Source organism: Anabrus simplex, chromosome 1 (assembly GCF_040414725.1).
Source record: "Anabrus simplex isolate iqAnaSimp1 chromosome 1, ASM4041472v1, whole genome shotgun sequence".
NCBI lineage: Eukaryota > Metazoa > Arthropoda > Insecta > Orthoptera > Tettigoniidae > Anabrus > Anabrus simplex.
In genome coordinates, this window is record NC_090265.1 from 42,104,660 (window position 1) to 42,119,998 (window position 15,339).

Consider the following 15,339-nt stretch of genomic DNA (forward strand, 5'->3'; position numbering starts at 1 on the left):
ATTCTGCAATGTACAGGTATCGCAGGGTATATTATAATACATATCCATTGTGAGTGACAATGTTGGTATAGCTCTATTGATTTACAGACATACTGGTCTCATTCACTTGAGATTCAAATCCAAAAAAACTGGGCCACTGCAATCAGCAATTCAGTTTTATTGATACAAGTCGATTATTTTTAGATAATCCCACTTCAATAACTAACAAATAGCTATTATGTTTTTGATAACAATTTATATTTTAAAACCAAGTAAGTCATCTGTGCATAATATCGAGTTCGGTTGAGAGCTATGCTGGAACATACGCATATGCATACATAATCTCGGTCATTTTTGACATTATCGTTTTCACCCCTTCTTAACCCCCATGCCGATGGACTTAAATGTAATTCGGAGTGGCACTATTCATCTCAGCGACTCCAAAAACTGTAGATTCAACACTCTGTAGGTCGTTTTCGATTATTTACATGCCACTCCCTCCCTACTCTACTCCTAGGGGTGTTTTGTGCGTCTTACTACAACGGTATTTCTCTCTAGATAAAGTTAAGTCATATGTGTACCAAGTTTGATTGAAATTGCAGCTTTACCGATAGTCGCCGATATTTCTACGTGAAGATATTGCTCCTTAACTGTATGCAACCCGCTAAGTAAAATATGTATTGCGGGCTAGACTGAGCCTTCGCCTGCAGTTATTGGAGTGATCATTTAATGATTCGATGTTATAATTACTCAAAGTTGAGTGAACGTGGAGACCTATCAGTGCTTCATGATTCACCGGCATGTAATTCCGGAGGGAATAAATAAATGAATCAGATCGGTCCAGTAGGACGGACGGACGGACTGGACAAAGCTGCTTTTAGTTAACTCTTTTAATGAAAATCCACAGCCTGTTTCCAGTCATTTGATCGGGTCAGGAATGGATTAAATGAAACCCTCATCTAGCGGCGAAGATAGGAATTGTGCCGGTTGCCGAAGCTTGTCGCACTCTTCTGGGGGCAATGATTAATGACTGACAGGTGAAATGATATTTGAGAGTGTTGCTGGGATGAAAGATGACAGGGAAAACCGTAGTACCCGGAGAGAAATACGTCTCACCTCCGTGTTGTTTAGTACAAATCTCACATGGAGTGTCCGGGCTTTGAACCACGGAACCTAGTGGTGAGAGGCTGGCGGGCGCGAGGTTTAAACTCTCTTCATATATACTAGATAATATTTAAAGGCAACAACTCCAATCAATAAATAAACCCCATGCCCTGCCAAGCGACCGCTGTTCAGCCCGAAGGCCTGCAGATTACGAGGTGTCGTGTGGCCAGCACGACGAATCCTCTCCGCTGTTATTCTTGGCTTTCTAGACCGACGCACTGTCTCACCGTCAGACAGCTCCTCAATTGCAATCAGGTAGGCTGAGCGGTCCTCGAATCAGCCCTCAAATTCAGGTATAAATCCCTAACCAGGCCTGGAATCGAACTCGGGGTCTCCGGGTAAGAGGCAGGCACGCTACCCCTACAACACGGGGCCGGCGACAACTCATATGGCTAAATTAATACAGTCATTCATTTCATGGGGAGGAGGGTGAAGTCTCCATAGGAAGAAAAATGAAGCGGGGACTGAATGATTGGGCATACTTTCCTACCAGGAGATGTGCTTTTACATCAGAAGCTAATGGACACGTTCGCTATGTGGTTCGAGTCGTTAGCTGTGAGCTTACATTCGAGAGATAGTGGGTTCGAATCTCTCTGTCGACAGCCCTTGCCAATATTAGCCCTTTCCTATCGTAGCGCCGTCAAAACCTTCTGTGTTAGCGCGATGCTATACCACAAAAAATAACTAACCCCATGCCACTACAGCCCTGAAGGGCCTTGGCCTACCAAGCAACCGCTGCTCAGCCCGAAGGTCTGCAGATTACGAGGTCTCGTGTGGTCAGCACGACGGGTCCTCTCGGCCGTTATTCTTGGCTTTCTAGACCGGGGTCGCTATCTCACTGTCAGATAGCTCCTCAATTCTAATCACGTAGTCTGGGTGGACCTTGAACCAGCCGTCAGATCCAGTTAAAAATCCCTGACCTGGCCGGAAAGTGAACCCGGGGTCTCCAGGTAAGAGGCAGGCACGCTACCCCTACACCTATCTGCATCTAACGAATTGTTTTAGACAGACATCTGTATGGAATTTGGGGTCAAGTGTAGGATTCAGTGCACGGAAAGCGGGGAAGTGACTCAGACCCTATGCTAGTTGCTTTACGTCGCACCGACACAGATAGGTCTTATGGCGACGATGGGACAGGAAAGGGCTAGGAGTGGGAAGGAAGCGGCCGTGGCCTTAATTAAGGTACAGCCCAGCATTTGCCTGGTATGAAAATGGGAAACCACGGAAAACCATTTTCAGGTCTGCCGACAGTGGGGTTCGAACCAGTGGCGGTGGGCCCTTAGGGGCACAGGGGCACGTGCCCTGTCAAGTTTTTGCACTCAGAATTTCAGGAAATAATTTATAATTTAGTTGGGCTACAGCCGAACAACAGAATTATTTCTACAAATATTATCACGACAAAATGTTATATTCTTAACTGGATTACGGATTTTGGTAGGTATTTAAAACAACCATGTCTTTAAGCACGAAGAGAGGATACCTTTTGTACTCGTATTTAAAGAGACAAGCTGTTGCTGTCAGTGCGACAATAATGACTGCAGTAGTCTTGCGAAGCGAGTGGCAGGCGAAATGTGCAGCTCTGGGCACTAGACCGTCTTGTGCCCAAACGACGCGCCTGCGCATTAGAACACAGTATTTGAAGATGGTGAAAGTCCATGACAGCTGTGGGCTTGTGTGGGTGAGCGGGCGACGGGGAGTACTTCTGGTTGGGCACTCAGATCCTTGAGGCCTTCTGCAGCGCATGCGCATAGAGCAAATAACAGATCACGAGAAATATCCGCGCTTTACAAACATCAGTGTAGCCAATTCACCAATTCTGTAACTACAGTAAATCCAATAATATTTTAGTCTTGTTTATTTAAAAATGCGTTCATATCGCTCATGCAGGGATTTAGTTGCTTTCAGATGTTTTCATTATTAAAATAAGTTATCTTAAATGAGGTTACCGTGTTTCTAATAGGCCATTTAGCAGCTGCCAACCTTATTCGGGTATCAAGTTTTGGAGAATTTTGTACTCTCTTTCCGGAAAAAATTCCGCGTCAACCGTAATTAAGTACCCGAAAGTGAACAAAGCCAGGCTCAGGACCGAACTTGAAGTGTTATATTCCAGGGTAGACGTCCGTGCGGCAGATGGTGCTGCGGCGCTTTTGCAACTTTTCCTGCGCAACAATATGCAAGACACTTTCAATGAATGCGTTAGGTTACTGAGCATCATTGTTACAAACCCGATGTCGACAGTGGAAAGTAAAAAGTTTTTCTCTACTCTAAATCGAATAAAGACCTTCTTGAGGAATACGATGAGCCAAGACAGACTAACGGCCCTGGCGATGCTTTCAATTGAAAGTAAAATGGTAGCCTACGTTCGATTCCCGACTTCAACCAGCGAGTTATCGAAATATTTGCTCAAGCAAAGGATCGAAGAATAGACTTCATCTAAAAATGAGAAGGTTAGTATATTCATTATTACTTGACTTGTAGGGGAACAGGTTATAAACGAAATGTGGATCAGCTTATCCCCTGCCATTTAGCTCAGTGAAATAACACTTGACCGGAAATGGAGAGGTCACGGGTTCGTTTCCTTTGACCCCACCTTTCACTGTCTTTTTCCTTGGTGTTAATATCTAACTGGAACCAACTGTAAACGGAATAAGCTGATTTACAAGTCAGTTGTTAGTGTATTTATTCACATGCGCATTATTGTTATATTTTGCAACCGATACCTTAAATATCTACTTGACTGTCCATATTATTTTATAAGTTGTGCCCCGCCGGATAATTTGGCCACGGGCCGCCACTGGTTCGAACCCCTATGAAACTACCACGAGTGAAATAATGAGTTCTCTAGAGTAGGATGAGATTAGGTCTCTTTGATAAAGGAACATTCTGTAGGTCTCTCAGTCAAGGCTATCCATCAGTACTTCACATCACAGCTTGCACGGTTGCAAGGTAACATCGCGTCACACAGTTTGTATCGGTAATTTCGTGACGCAAATGTTCAGGTCACCCCAGCCATAAGGCAAATCAATTTGGGCTCGCTGTCTAGTTGAGCCTCTTCATATTAGCTAGCAATATTGTTAGGAATTAAAGAGCCTCTGTGGCTGACGCGGCAGCGCGCCGGCCTTTCACCGCTGGGTTCCGTTGTTCAAATCCCGCTCACTCCATGTGAGATTTGTGCTGGACAAAGCGGAGGCGGGATAGGTTTTTCTCCGAATACTCCGGCTTTCCCTGTCTCCAATAAAATTTCATTTCATCTGTCGTTCATAATCATTGCCTCAGAGGAGTGCGACAGGCTTCGGCAGCCGGCACAATTCCTATCCTCGCCGCTAGATGGGGACTTCATTCATTCCATTCGTGACCTGGTCGAATGACTGGAAACAGGTTGTGGATTTTCATTGTTAGCAACTACTGTGAGATGCCTGTCTTTAAGAGGCCTAGCATGAACAATTTACCAAGGGAGATATTCGACAAATTACCAAATTCTTAGAAATCATTTAAGAAATGTCCACATAAACAACTGATATCGAATCTGTCACTTGGGCGGCAGTCCTAAATGCAGATCAGTGGTGACAGATTGATGTCCGATAAAGATAATTGTAAAAACACATGAAAATGTAACCGAAATGGAAATGTACAAAATTGGAAAATCAATAAAGCACTTAGCCAAGAGGTCGGGACCCCCTCGCAACTCCTTCACCAATGCAAACCTCTTTCCCCCTCTTCCAACTCCAGAAATCCTCCAAACCCCGCCAAATCTCCTGGCCAGAGAAAAGGCCTTATCTTCTAGGTGGGCCCCTAGGTCCTAGGTTGATGTCCTCGGCCCATTTCTATATTTCGCTTCTGTCTTGCTTCTATGATCAATCGTATCAGGCTATATTTTCCATTTGTAAAGAAGTGATCGACATAGGTTGCTTTCCTGCCTTAGCGAGAGAGAAGACTTTTCCATGTTTTCCCGGCTCGACTATTGTTGATGTCGTGGCCTACTCATGGGATCCTCAACATTCTACAAGACATCTACATTTCAAAGGACTGTCGTGTCTACATTTCGACACCTTAAAGGTCTGCTCACACCAATACGGGAGCAACAGCGAAACATACAATCTCGCGGTCGCTGCGAAGTTTGTCTTCACACCGGAGCGGCAAACAGTAGCTGAGATGGATGCGTTTGAAGACGAAGTGTTTCTGCTTCTAGCAGTTGCTGAAGATGATGACGACAGGTTCGTATTATTATTATTATTATTATTATTATTATTATTATTATTATTATTATTATTATTATTATTATTATTATTACTATTATTATTGTACCGGGCGGTACACCTCCACGCCGCTAATTCAAACTTTGCGCCAGTTGAAACTCCTCTGCTGGAGGAAGTCTGAACTTTATCTACTGTGTTAATTTTCAAGTTTCTCAGAAGATGTCACTACTTGGAAATTTTGGAGTTTCTGAACCGGGTCGTTTTCGATGTATTTTGTTTTACCTGTAGTAAGAAGTGTGAACTTTCTCTTCTAGAGGACACTACTGAAGAACTACAATGGTGCACCCTAGTGCGAAGTGAAAGAACTGTTTTTTGGAGAAATTTTTATTTCAAAAGTTTGTTTCTCGTTAAATTTCTTTCTGTTATTGTTTAAGTTGGCTGTATAACCCTTTCTTTCCCCTTGTTTTGAATTTAGCCAATCCCGAATTTCTTTAATTAATTTATAACCAATCAGGTGTATCTTCCCCAGAGGGGATATATTGCTTAACCCTAGCCAATAAAGTTTTTGTGGGCGGGTGTTCTCATTTCCGAAACGCCTCGAACTTTCCACGAGAGTATATAAACTGCTGATTTTCGGGTCTCTGCGCCACTTCAGTACCATCTTTCAGTGTGTAAAGTACATAGCAGGGGGCGGGAAGCGCCTCTTTCTTCGGCCAGCAGTTCAACAACAAGGTAATGGCCGTTTAATAACTTCTTTTCTTGCTAGCTCAGCAGTTTAACTCTCGGGGCGGGTCCGAAGCTTTTCACCATGTAACTTTTCCCTAAAATGTAAAGACTCTTAGTATCTATTCTCTTTTAAAGCTACATATTGGGATAGAGAGTGCTTAACCCTCTCGAGCTCCCACTCATATTGTTTTGAGGTGAACTTATTTTTCACAACCGATTCTTCCTTAACGTAATGTAAATTAGTTTCTTTCTAAAGTCACCTCGTTAGTATGGGATTAGCCCTTGCATTAGCGGCCTAGAGCCAGTTTAGGTTTTAAACAAAGGTATTAGGAGTGCAGATAGCCTCCTCTCAAATTGTTATTTTGGAGGTCATGTAATTAACCTTTTTCTCACTTAAGAGACCTCAGTAGGTTGGGTATTTTACCCCCGTGTCTATGTCATTAGAGGACAACTTGAAGGTGGAGTTTGGTGTGGCTTTTGATAGGCTTAAAGTTGAGAGCGAGTGGCTCTTTCTTGAAAATTGAGTATGTATGCCTCGAGGAGGCTTTTCTGTGTAATTTAGAGCAAGGGCTCCTGGGCATGAATGGGGTTTTCTGCCCCTCTGTTAAATCTTGTTTTGGGGTAAAGTTGGGCTAGTTGCCCAAGAATTGTGAGTTCGGGGCTCGAAGCCCAAATCCTGTAAATACTGTAATTGTACTTTTGTTGCCTTGCTACTCTGTACCTGCCATTCTTGTTATTTCTGAATTTTGAAAAGAAAATATAACCTTGTTAAATTTTAAATTAACTTTAATTTCGTAGCCTGAGACCTGTTCACCCCCGCACCTTCTTTCACCTCTGCTGTTCCACAGATACCTCGGAACAATTATTATTATTATTATTATTATTATTATTATTATTATTATTATTATTATTATTATTATTATTATTATTATTATTATTATTATTTACTACTATTTTCTTCATCTTATCCCAGGTAATTCTCGGGTTACTGGAGCCACCTAGGCTCATTTTGATTTTAGGCCTGATGCCCTTCCTCACGCCACCTGATTTTTGAGATGAAAGTCACTACCCGGGATACGAGCATTCCGGATGGAAGGTTAGCAACTAAGCCACTAAGCTAATCAGTTCCCCTTCGTATTATTTATCAACAGTAGTACAATATTACGATGGAGCGCTAGATAGCTCAGTGACTTAGCTGACACGGTGAAGGTTTTCATTCCACCCTGAAGGGGTGGGGCGGGCCTCCTAGAGAATTACGCCCTCTCTCCGGCCAAGGGATGCGGGCGGGTTGGGAAGATCAGATGTGATGGAGGAAGGAGGTGTCAAGTAGAAAGACCTGAACCGAGCTCGATAGCTGCAGTCGCTTAAGTGCACCCAGTATCCAGTATTCGGGAGACAGTGGGTTCGAACCCCACTGTCGGCAGCCCTGAAGATCGTTTTCCGTGGTTTCCCATTTTCACACCGGGCAAATGATGGGGCTGTACCTCAAACAAGGCCACGGCCGCTTCCTTCCCAGTCCTAGCCCTTTCTTGTCACATCGTCGCCATAAGACATCTGTGTCGGTGCGACGTAAAGCCAATAGCAAGAAAAAAAAGAAAGACCTGCACTATGCACATGTCCTCCATCAGGACAAAGAATGATTCCATAATTAAGTGGGATAAGCTGAAGTGCTAATCGTATCATTAATTTAATGCAGTGTTTAAGTTAGATTTACCCCATTGTACAAGGAAATGTTCGTCCCCTTGAAAGGTAGATTTACTTGTCTATGATGACCCGATGTTTAAACAATGTCCCACCGCCTTCTTTTTTGAGGTCAGCACCAATTGTTGTGAGATGGACAGCAGACAATGGTGTGATGGCAAATGGGATGAAAAGTCAGATTGTAAGTTTCACCAAGAGGAAGAGCCCTCTGTTTTAATTACTGTGTTGATGGGGTGATAATAGTACCTCATGGAGATCACTGTAAGTACCTAGGTGTTAATATAAGGAATGATCTTCATTGTTACCGAACGAATTGGCCGTGCACATAGGGGCGCGCAGCTGTGAGCTTACGTTCGGGAGGTAGAAATAGAAATAGAATAGAAATATATTTATTTAAAGTTAATTACAAGTAGGACCAGAGGTACCTTTGGCTGTAATTAACTGCCACTTTAACTTAAATGTACCAACTAATATATACTGAACCCGAGTGACATAGGTCCATAGTCAGTCATGATTTGATTGATAAAATAATATATGGTACATTTATTGAAATACAGAAAACTTATTCCGTACAAGCTGTGTTGAAATAGTAAGTTGGGTACGCGACGGACTGGAGCCGTGAGGCTTAGCCTGGCACAACAGAATTTAGCTGCTTCACAGCAGGGGAGTCCATTAGTTTGGCGACCAGGAAAAATACAAGTCCACAAATAAGTCTTGGTCAGAAAGAGAAGAGGGTAGTTTGAGACAATGAAAGCTTGCAACACGTGCAGTGCGCTGGGATATTTTGGGCGAACGGAAACTTCCGCGACGTCATGAATTCGAGGAAAGGTTGAATGGAAAAGTACAGCGGTTTCGACGACATTCGCTAGCCTAGGTTCGTGCAGGTGGAAACTTAAATCACGTGACCACTTGTAGGCCAATCACAAAAGGTTGATGGAAGACTCAGGGATACCATCTTGAGAGAAGGTGGATGAGACACCAATGTAACTTCGAAAGTAATCAGTAATAAATTATTGTGAGTACACGGATCAATGTAATTAGATGTCACGCATGGAAAAATAATCGATAATTATGGGCAAATTAAATAAAGTGAAGGCTGGATTTCTTGGAAACCAGACAGCTTGAATGTCATTGGCTGGACGAAAACCACGTTGTAAAGGACGCTTCCAAAGGCGCGAAATGTGAGGAGCTAAATCCACCCGTATCTCCTAAATCTATGATCGTCAGGAGTTCATATTTAATCCAGCAAATATGCTAGCGGAGTGGATTATTTTGATATAAATTATAACGTCCAATTCGGAATGCAAATGCCGATATTAAAAATCCACCCCCTCCATCATGGATATGACGTCAGATAATGCGCTAGGGAAAGCTGCGTCAATATATACGAGTGCATAGAACACTCATTACCCCAGCCTTACCAGTCTTAGCAGTCTTAGCAGTTGTGCTAGTCTCGCTTGATTTGAAATTGTACTTCGAAGCTGAACGACTGTCCGCAGCTGAATTCAAATTTGTCGTGCTTACAGTAATTCAACATGTATTGGTGCGAGCATCCGCCGGTACTTATAAAATGTGACCGCGCTCGAAAACCGTGAACTGAAAGTAGTTAACTTAGGACAGTGTGTGCCAGTTACAAATATCGTAGTAAAGTTAATTAATTGCATTGCAAGAGTGACTAATATAAAATTCAACTGTACAGCATTAAGTGCAAGAATAGAATACTGTGTGACGAACAGTAACTGGGAAATAATAGCCTGTACTTAGGAGGATCGAACCGCTATCATGAACACTTCAAGTGGGAAACCTGCGTCGGGCGTATCGCGTCGGACAACATAAAACGTGCCGGGCAAATAATTCGACACCTCGTCGTACGTGTCCATGTCCTTTGTGCGGTAAATGGACGAAGCTTAAAACAGTGTAATATAATAAATCTTGGGTCTAGGGTATTAATTTGTTTTGTAAAAGTCAACTTTTCAGTGTTAACATTGTCAATGGTGAAGTGGTGTGATAGTTAAGGTATTAGTGTAAAAATGTTAATGTGCCAGGAAATCATTTGTGGAACTACGCCATCAAGAATGGGCGAGTAGAACGGAAGAATGGGGCCGTGTTGGTCCCTCGTCTGCCAAGCTGCAATGGATTACCAATAACTAAGATGAGTACCAACATGCAAATAATATTTGGGAAATGTTAGCGTGATTGGGAAAATGGGAATAATTTGATTAGACTTGGTTACCTTCTGTAAAAAGATGGGTCGCTTAACGATCCCATCCTAAATTTGTAGCACGGACAGGATTTAGTAATAATAACTTAAATAATCGGGTCTTTTTTATGTATTCAGTTTGTTGTAGATGTAAATTTTGTAGATATAGGGTAGTACGTTAAGTCATGCATGCATTCATATTTCTTGGTAGTCAAGAATATTTTTACATTTGAATTTGTTATCAAAGTCTAATAGACCCGGTCTGTGCTTTTCTGTTAGTCATTTGACGAGTTATGTAATGACGTTGAAGGAAAGTCCAGCCTTGTCATGCCAGCTGTGTTTTGTTGTTGATCAGTATGTTCATATTTTCAAAGTGAAGTTGTTAAATTTGTGAGAAGCGATATTAATAATAATAATAATTCATGAGATATTGGAATTTTAGTGAGCAGTGCGCAATAATAAAATTTAAGTGATAAGATGTTGAGTTTATCGGGAATCATTTAATGACGGGATGTCGTTTTTAATTCGGAATTAAAGTGTGTGGTAATTTAATGTGATCAATTAATAATATTGAAATTTAATGTCGGTGCTAATAATCCGTACATGTTAATGAACGTGTGGTTTAAATTACGGTCCAATATTTTTTTACGAATAAATGTCGTGTCTTAAATTTGCAATTTATTAGCCGGAACACGTAGGACTAATATTACGAAACCATGATTGTCAAATTTTGGTAAATATAATTTCAAAATGTTACGATTATTTGTGGAGAACGAATTAAGGCGTAGATCAAAATGAGATAGAAAAAATGTTAAAGAATCTGCAGTCAGATAATAAAAGGTCGTACGATGTCGGAAGTGGAATAAATAAGTCAGGTGATAATTCTGTGAGAAATAAATGAATCAAGGAATCTTGAGATAGAAAGGGATATAAATTCCGTATGAGAAACACTTAGCATATTGAAATGAGTGTAAAATGTACGGGCAGTGTCACAGAGAAATACTGAGTTATGTAGCGGGTAGAATTCGAACCCGTGACAGCATGTACGAAATAAATAGACTGCACCGCTATTCGTCGAGATACTACGGATCTAAGGATAATGAGAGTTCCGATTCCACATAAATGATCGTATATTGTAATCATTGTAATGACGAGTGATGACAATCATGATGGCGTGATGATAATAATAAATATTGCAGATAAAGGATTGGACCGCCTTAATTAAATGAGCATTGATAAAGATGTTAAACGGGAATCTAAAAGATAATGTGCAACCGATAATAATAGTAACAATGTTAGGACGATGGTAAATCATCGCGGTAAGATTAATAATAATTGTCATAATGATAATAGTAATGATGTCGTTGGTTGATCAGTAAAATAATTGTAATCGCGACCGATATCTTAATATATTTTGGCGGAAGTGACCGGTTCAGTAATAATAATAATATCTTGAGTCACCTATTCATTAATAATAATAATAATAACCACAAGAGGGATATAATCATAATAATAACAGTAATAACCATTTGTGTTTGCGTCCCGCATAATAATGACGATAATCAAACGTGACAGTGCCAGGAACCGTTGAATAATAATAATAATAATAATAATAATAATAATAATAATAATAATAATAATAATAATAATAATAATAATAATAATAATAATAATAATAATTTCAAGGATGATAATTTCGTGGATAAATAAATATTCTGACGATAGTGGATTAAATAATTGGTGACAACATCCCTCTATTCGAGTAGTTTGAATAATAAGAATAATAAATATAATAGTCATTTTGTTACCTCGTTATCGTACGGTTTCCGCACGGAACAGGTTACAGTAATATTTTGTGGGTTTGTTTACTTCGCTTGCGATGCGAGGGGAGGTCTTCGGCATGGTATTTCCCACCGCTTCTCGTTATCTCATCTGTAGCAGTAGTCTACTGGGGCTACTTTGTAACATTTCAGATCATGTGTAAATAAAATATAAATGTTAATTCGGTGGTATGGAATCAGCTGGACATCGTAAGAGAGGAACTGCCCGTGTAATCCATTTTCGTAATTCACGAGAAACATTACCCAGTCCGAGTACCGGTCTCGGAAAAGTGTAAATAGCCGGGGTACGTCATCTTGGTTAAATGGAGAAGCCGACCGTAACATGGGTTATGCTCGGGCTCCCGATAGAAGGAAGCTATTTCCTTGAACAACGGTTCGATTCAAATGTAATCGATCCATAAGTTATACCCCATTTGTAATTTCTTTCAGGAGCAACCCAGCCATATATTGATACCACTTGCGGTATAGCAAGTGATTTGTTTATGTAACGTGTGTGAAAATTTAAATATCATTGCCAAATGTATCAAAGTTTCGTACGTCGGATGGCGTATTAAACCGCTCTTCTAGCCATTATTTCAAAGGAAACCATTCTCAATCTTTTCATTGTAGTTAGATGATACCCTTTTTAAAGTTAACTGTCACTTCCTAGTCCTATCATGGTGTCCTTAAATTCAAGTTTACAATCGAGCTTTCCCCATTTTAATTTTAATTGCTCCGTTCATTCCCGTGTTCTCTTATGCCTCTATATTTATATATTTGTGGACTTAAATAATGAACCGACACCCCTGAGATTAATGCTAGTCTGGGACTCGGGAGGTGGACGGGTGCAATACCATCTAACAAAACGAATAAATAAAAAGCGTAAGATACATTTTCCTACTGGGGATATAAGAATAAGATTACAAACTAAACATCTAAGAAATTACAGTAATACTTTTATCATTTCATAAACATAGAATATACTAACAAGGAAGAGAAGACATAAGAGAAATCTAAGAATTGTAATGCCGAGGATGAATTAAGAATACGAATAAAACAGTGGGTTCCAACTCCACTATCGACAGCGCTGAAGATGGTTTCTTCATGGTTTCCCATTTTCACACCAGGCAAATGCTAGGGCTGTACCTTAATTAAGGCCACGGTCGCTTCCTTCCCACGGCCGGCCCTTTCCTATTCCCAGCGTAATTATAAGACCTATCTGCCTCGGTGCGACGTAAAACAACTTGTAAGCAAATTTGATCTGCATTTAGGGCAGTCGCCCAGGTGGCAGATTCCCTATCTGTTGTTTTCCTAGCCTTTTCTTAAATGATTTCAAAGAATTTGGAAATTTACTGAACATCTCCCTTGGTAAGTTATTCCAATCCCTGACTCCCCTTCCTATAAACGAATATTTGCTCCCGTTTGTCCTCTTGTATTCCAACTTTGTCTTCATATTGTGATCTTTCCTACTTTTAAAGACGCCATTCAAACTTATTCGTCTACTAATGTTATTCCACGCCATCTCTCCGCTGACAGCTCGGAACATACCACTTAGTCAAGCAGCTCGTTTCCTTTCTCCAAAGTCTTCCCAACCCAAACTTTGCAACACTTTTGTAACGTTACTCTTTTGTCGGCAATCACCCAGAACAAATGGAGCTTACGTCTCTGGTAAAATCCCAATTAGAGTATGGTTCAAGTGTATGAGATCCACACGAGGATTACTTGATACGAGAACTGATAACGATCCAAAGGAAAACAGCACGATTTGTTCTTGGTGATTCCCGACAAAAGAGAAGTGTTAGAAAAATGTTGCAAACGTTGGGCTGGGAAGACTCTGGAGTACGGAGACGAGCTGTTCGGCTGAGTGGTATGTTCTGAGCAGTCAGCGAAGAAGTGGTGTAGAATGGCACTAGTAGACGAATAAGCTTCAGTGGAGGTTTTAAAAGTAGGAGAGATCATAATATGAAGATAAAATTGTGTAGATGGAGTGGTAGTACGTCATGGGGATGAGTGTAAGTACATGGGTGTTAATATAAGGAAGTATCTTCATTGGGGTTATCACATTAACGAGGTTGTAAAGAAAGGTTACAGATCACTTCACGTGGTTATGAGGGTATTCAGGGGTTATAGTAAGGATGTGAAGGAGAGGGCGTACAAGTCTCTGGTAAGACCCCAGTCAGAGTATGGTTCCTGTGTATGCGACCGACACCAGGACTACTTGATACGAGATCCAAAGGAAAGCAGCACGATTTGTTCTGGGGGGTTTCCGACAAAGGATTAGTGTTACGAAAATGTTGCGAACTTTGGACTGGGAAGACTTGAGAGTAAGGAGACGAGCTGCTCGACTAAGCGGTATGTTCCGAGTTGTCAGTGGAGAAATGGCGTGGAATGACATTAGTGGGCGAATAAAGATGAGTGGAACTTTTAAAAGTAGGAGAGATCATAATATCATAATAAACCTGGAAGTCAAGAGGACGAATTGGGACAAATATTCATTTATAGGACATGGAGCAAGGGACTGGAAATGGTTGATCAATTTCCAAGTTCTTTGATAACATTGAAGAAAAGGAATCTGCCACCTGGGCGAGAGCAGTAAGTGCAGATCATTGATGATTGATTGGATTCAATTTACTTTACGAGAAAGACTTGTGTGATTCTGCTCTAGCAAGGAGACTGGTGCTACAACTCCTGTTTTTGTGAAGCACGTCGCGCTGCTGGCTGTTATAATCCTAACCTTCGTACGACCTTCTCAAGATCGGGCTCTGAGAGAAGATGTCCGGAAGCTTATTGTCTCACAGCACCGAGAAAGTAAGTGGTCGAGCATGAAGATGAGAACAATAGCTTTTTCTCACTTTACTGGCCATCTGTGGCATCTACCGCTGAAGGTTATGCAATGTACGAGATATCATTCGGTGTTTAGGATCTCACACAAGCAGGAATCCAGCGCGCACTTTTGGGAATTCCGGGTGAACAGATCTATAGTGCGAGATGTCGGATCGGTGTTTTAAGATCTGATATTCTGCAATACGTCAGGCTTATTTCAGGTGAGCATTCCTACCCGAAATATACCGGGATTCGAACTTCTGCCGTACGATTGGAAAGCCAGTAGCTAAACCTCTGTGATAATCTCTTCCACGTAAGTTTTATATATCTATCTACGTCCAACCCTTATTCCATTTCTGTACGGCAGAGTGCATGCACCGGTGCATTGCGCAGCGCAAAGTGGAAAAGACGACTTGGCAATGTTGACCAGAGTGCACAACCCACTCCTGGATTTTAAGCAATAGCGGTGTCTCTCTCTTTCCTTACTCCTGTCTCGCTCGCTCCTCCTGTCTCCCCCTTCCTCACTTGCTCTGCAGCGCTCTACCATCCGAGCCGAATTGAGTCGAGCTAAGCCAAGATTAGCCGAGACAAAACGCTGGTCCGAACTGAGCCGGGCTCGGCGCAAAGAACCTCTGCGCCTCGGTTTGCACGCGAGAGATTTTGGACTTTTGAGAGGGTCTGCTGTACGGGATCGGGTATGAAGTGAAATGAATCTTTGTACCAAGTTTTA

The 15,339-nt window shown here is 41.5% G+C and overlaps 1 protein-coding gene across 1 annotated transcript in view; it reads right to left on the reverse strand.

Moving 5' to 3' along the window:
- Positions 1 to 15,339, reverse strand: part of LOC136860734 (uncharacterized) — a 333,859-nt gene that overhangs the window by 82,462 nt on the left and 236,058 nt on the right. The window lies entirely within an intron of this gene.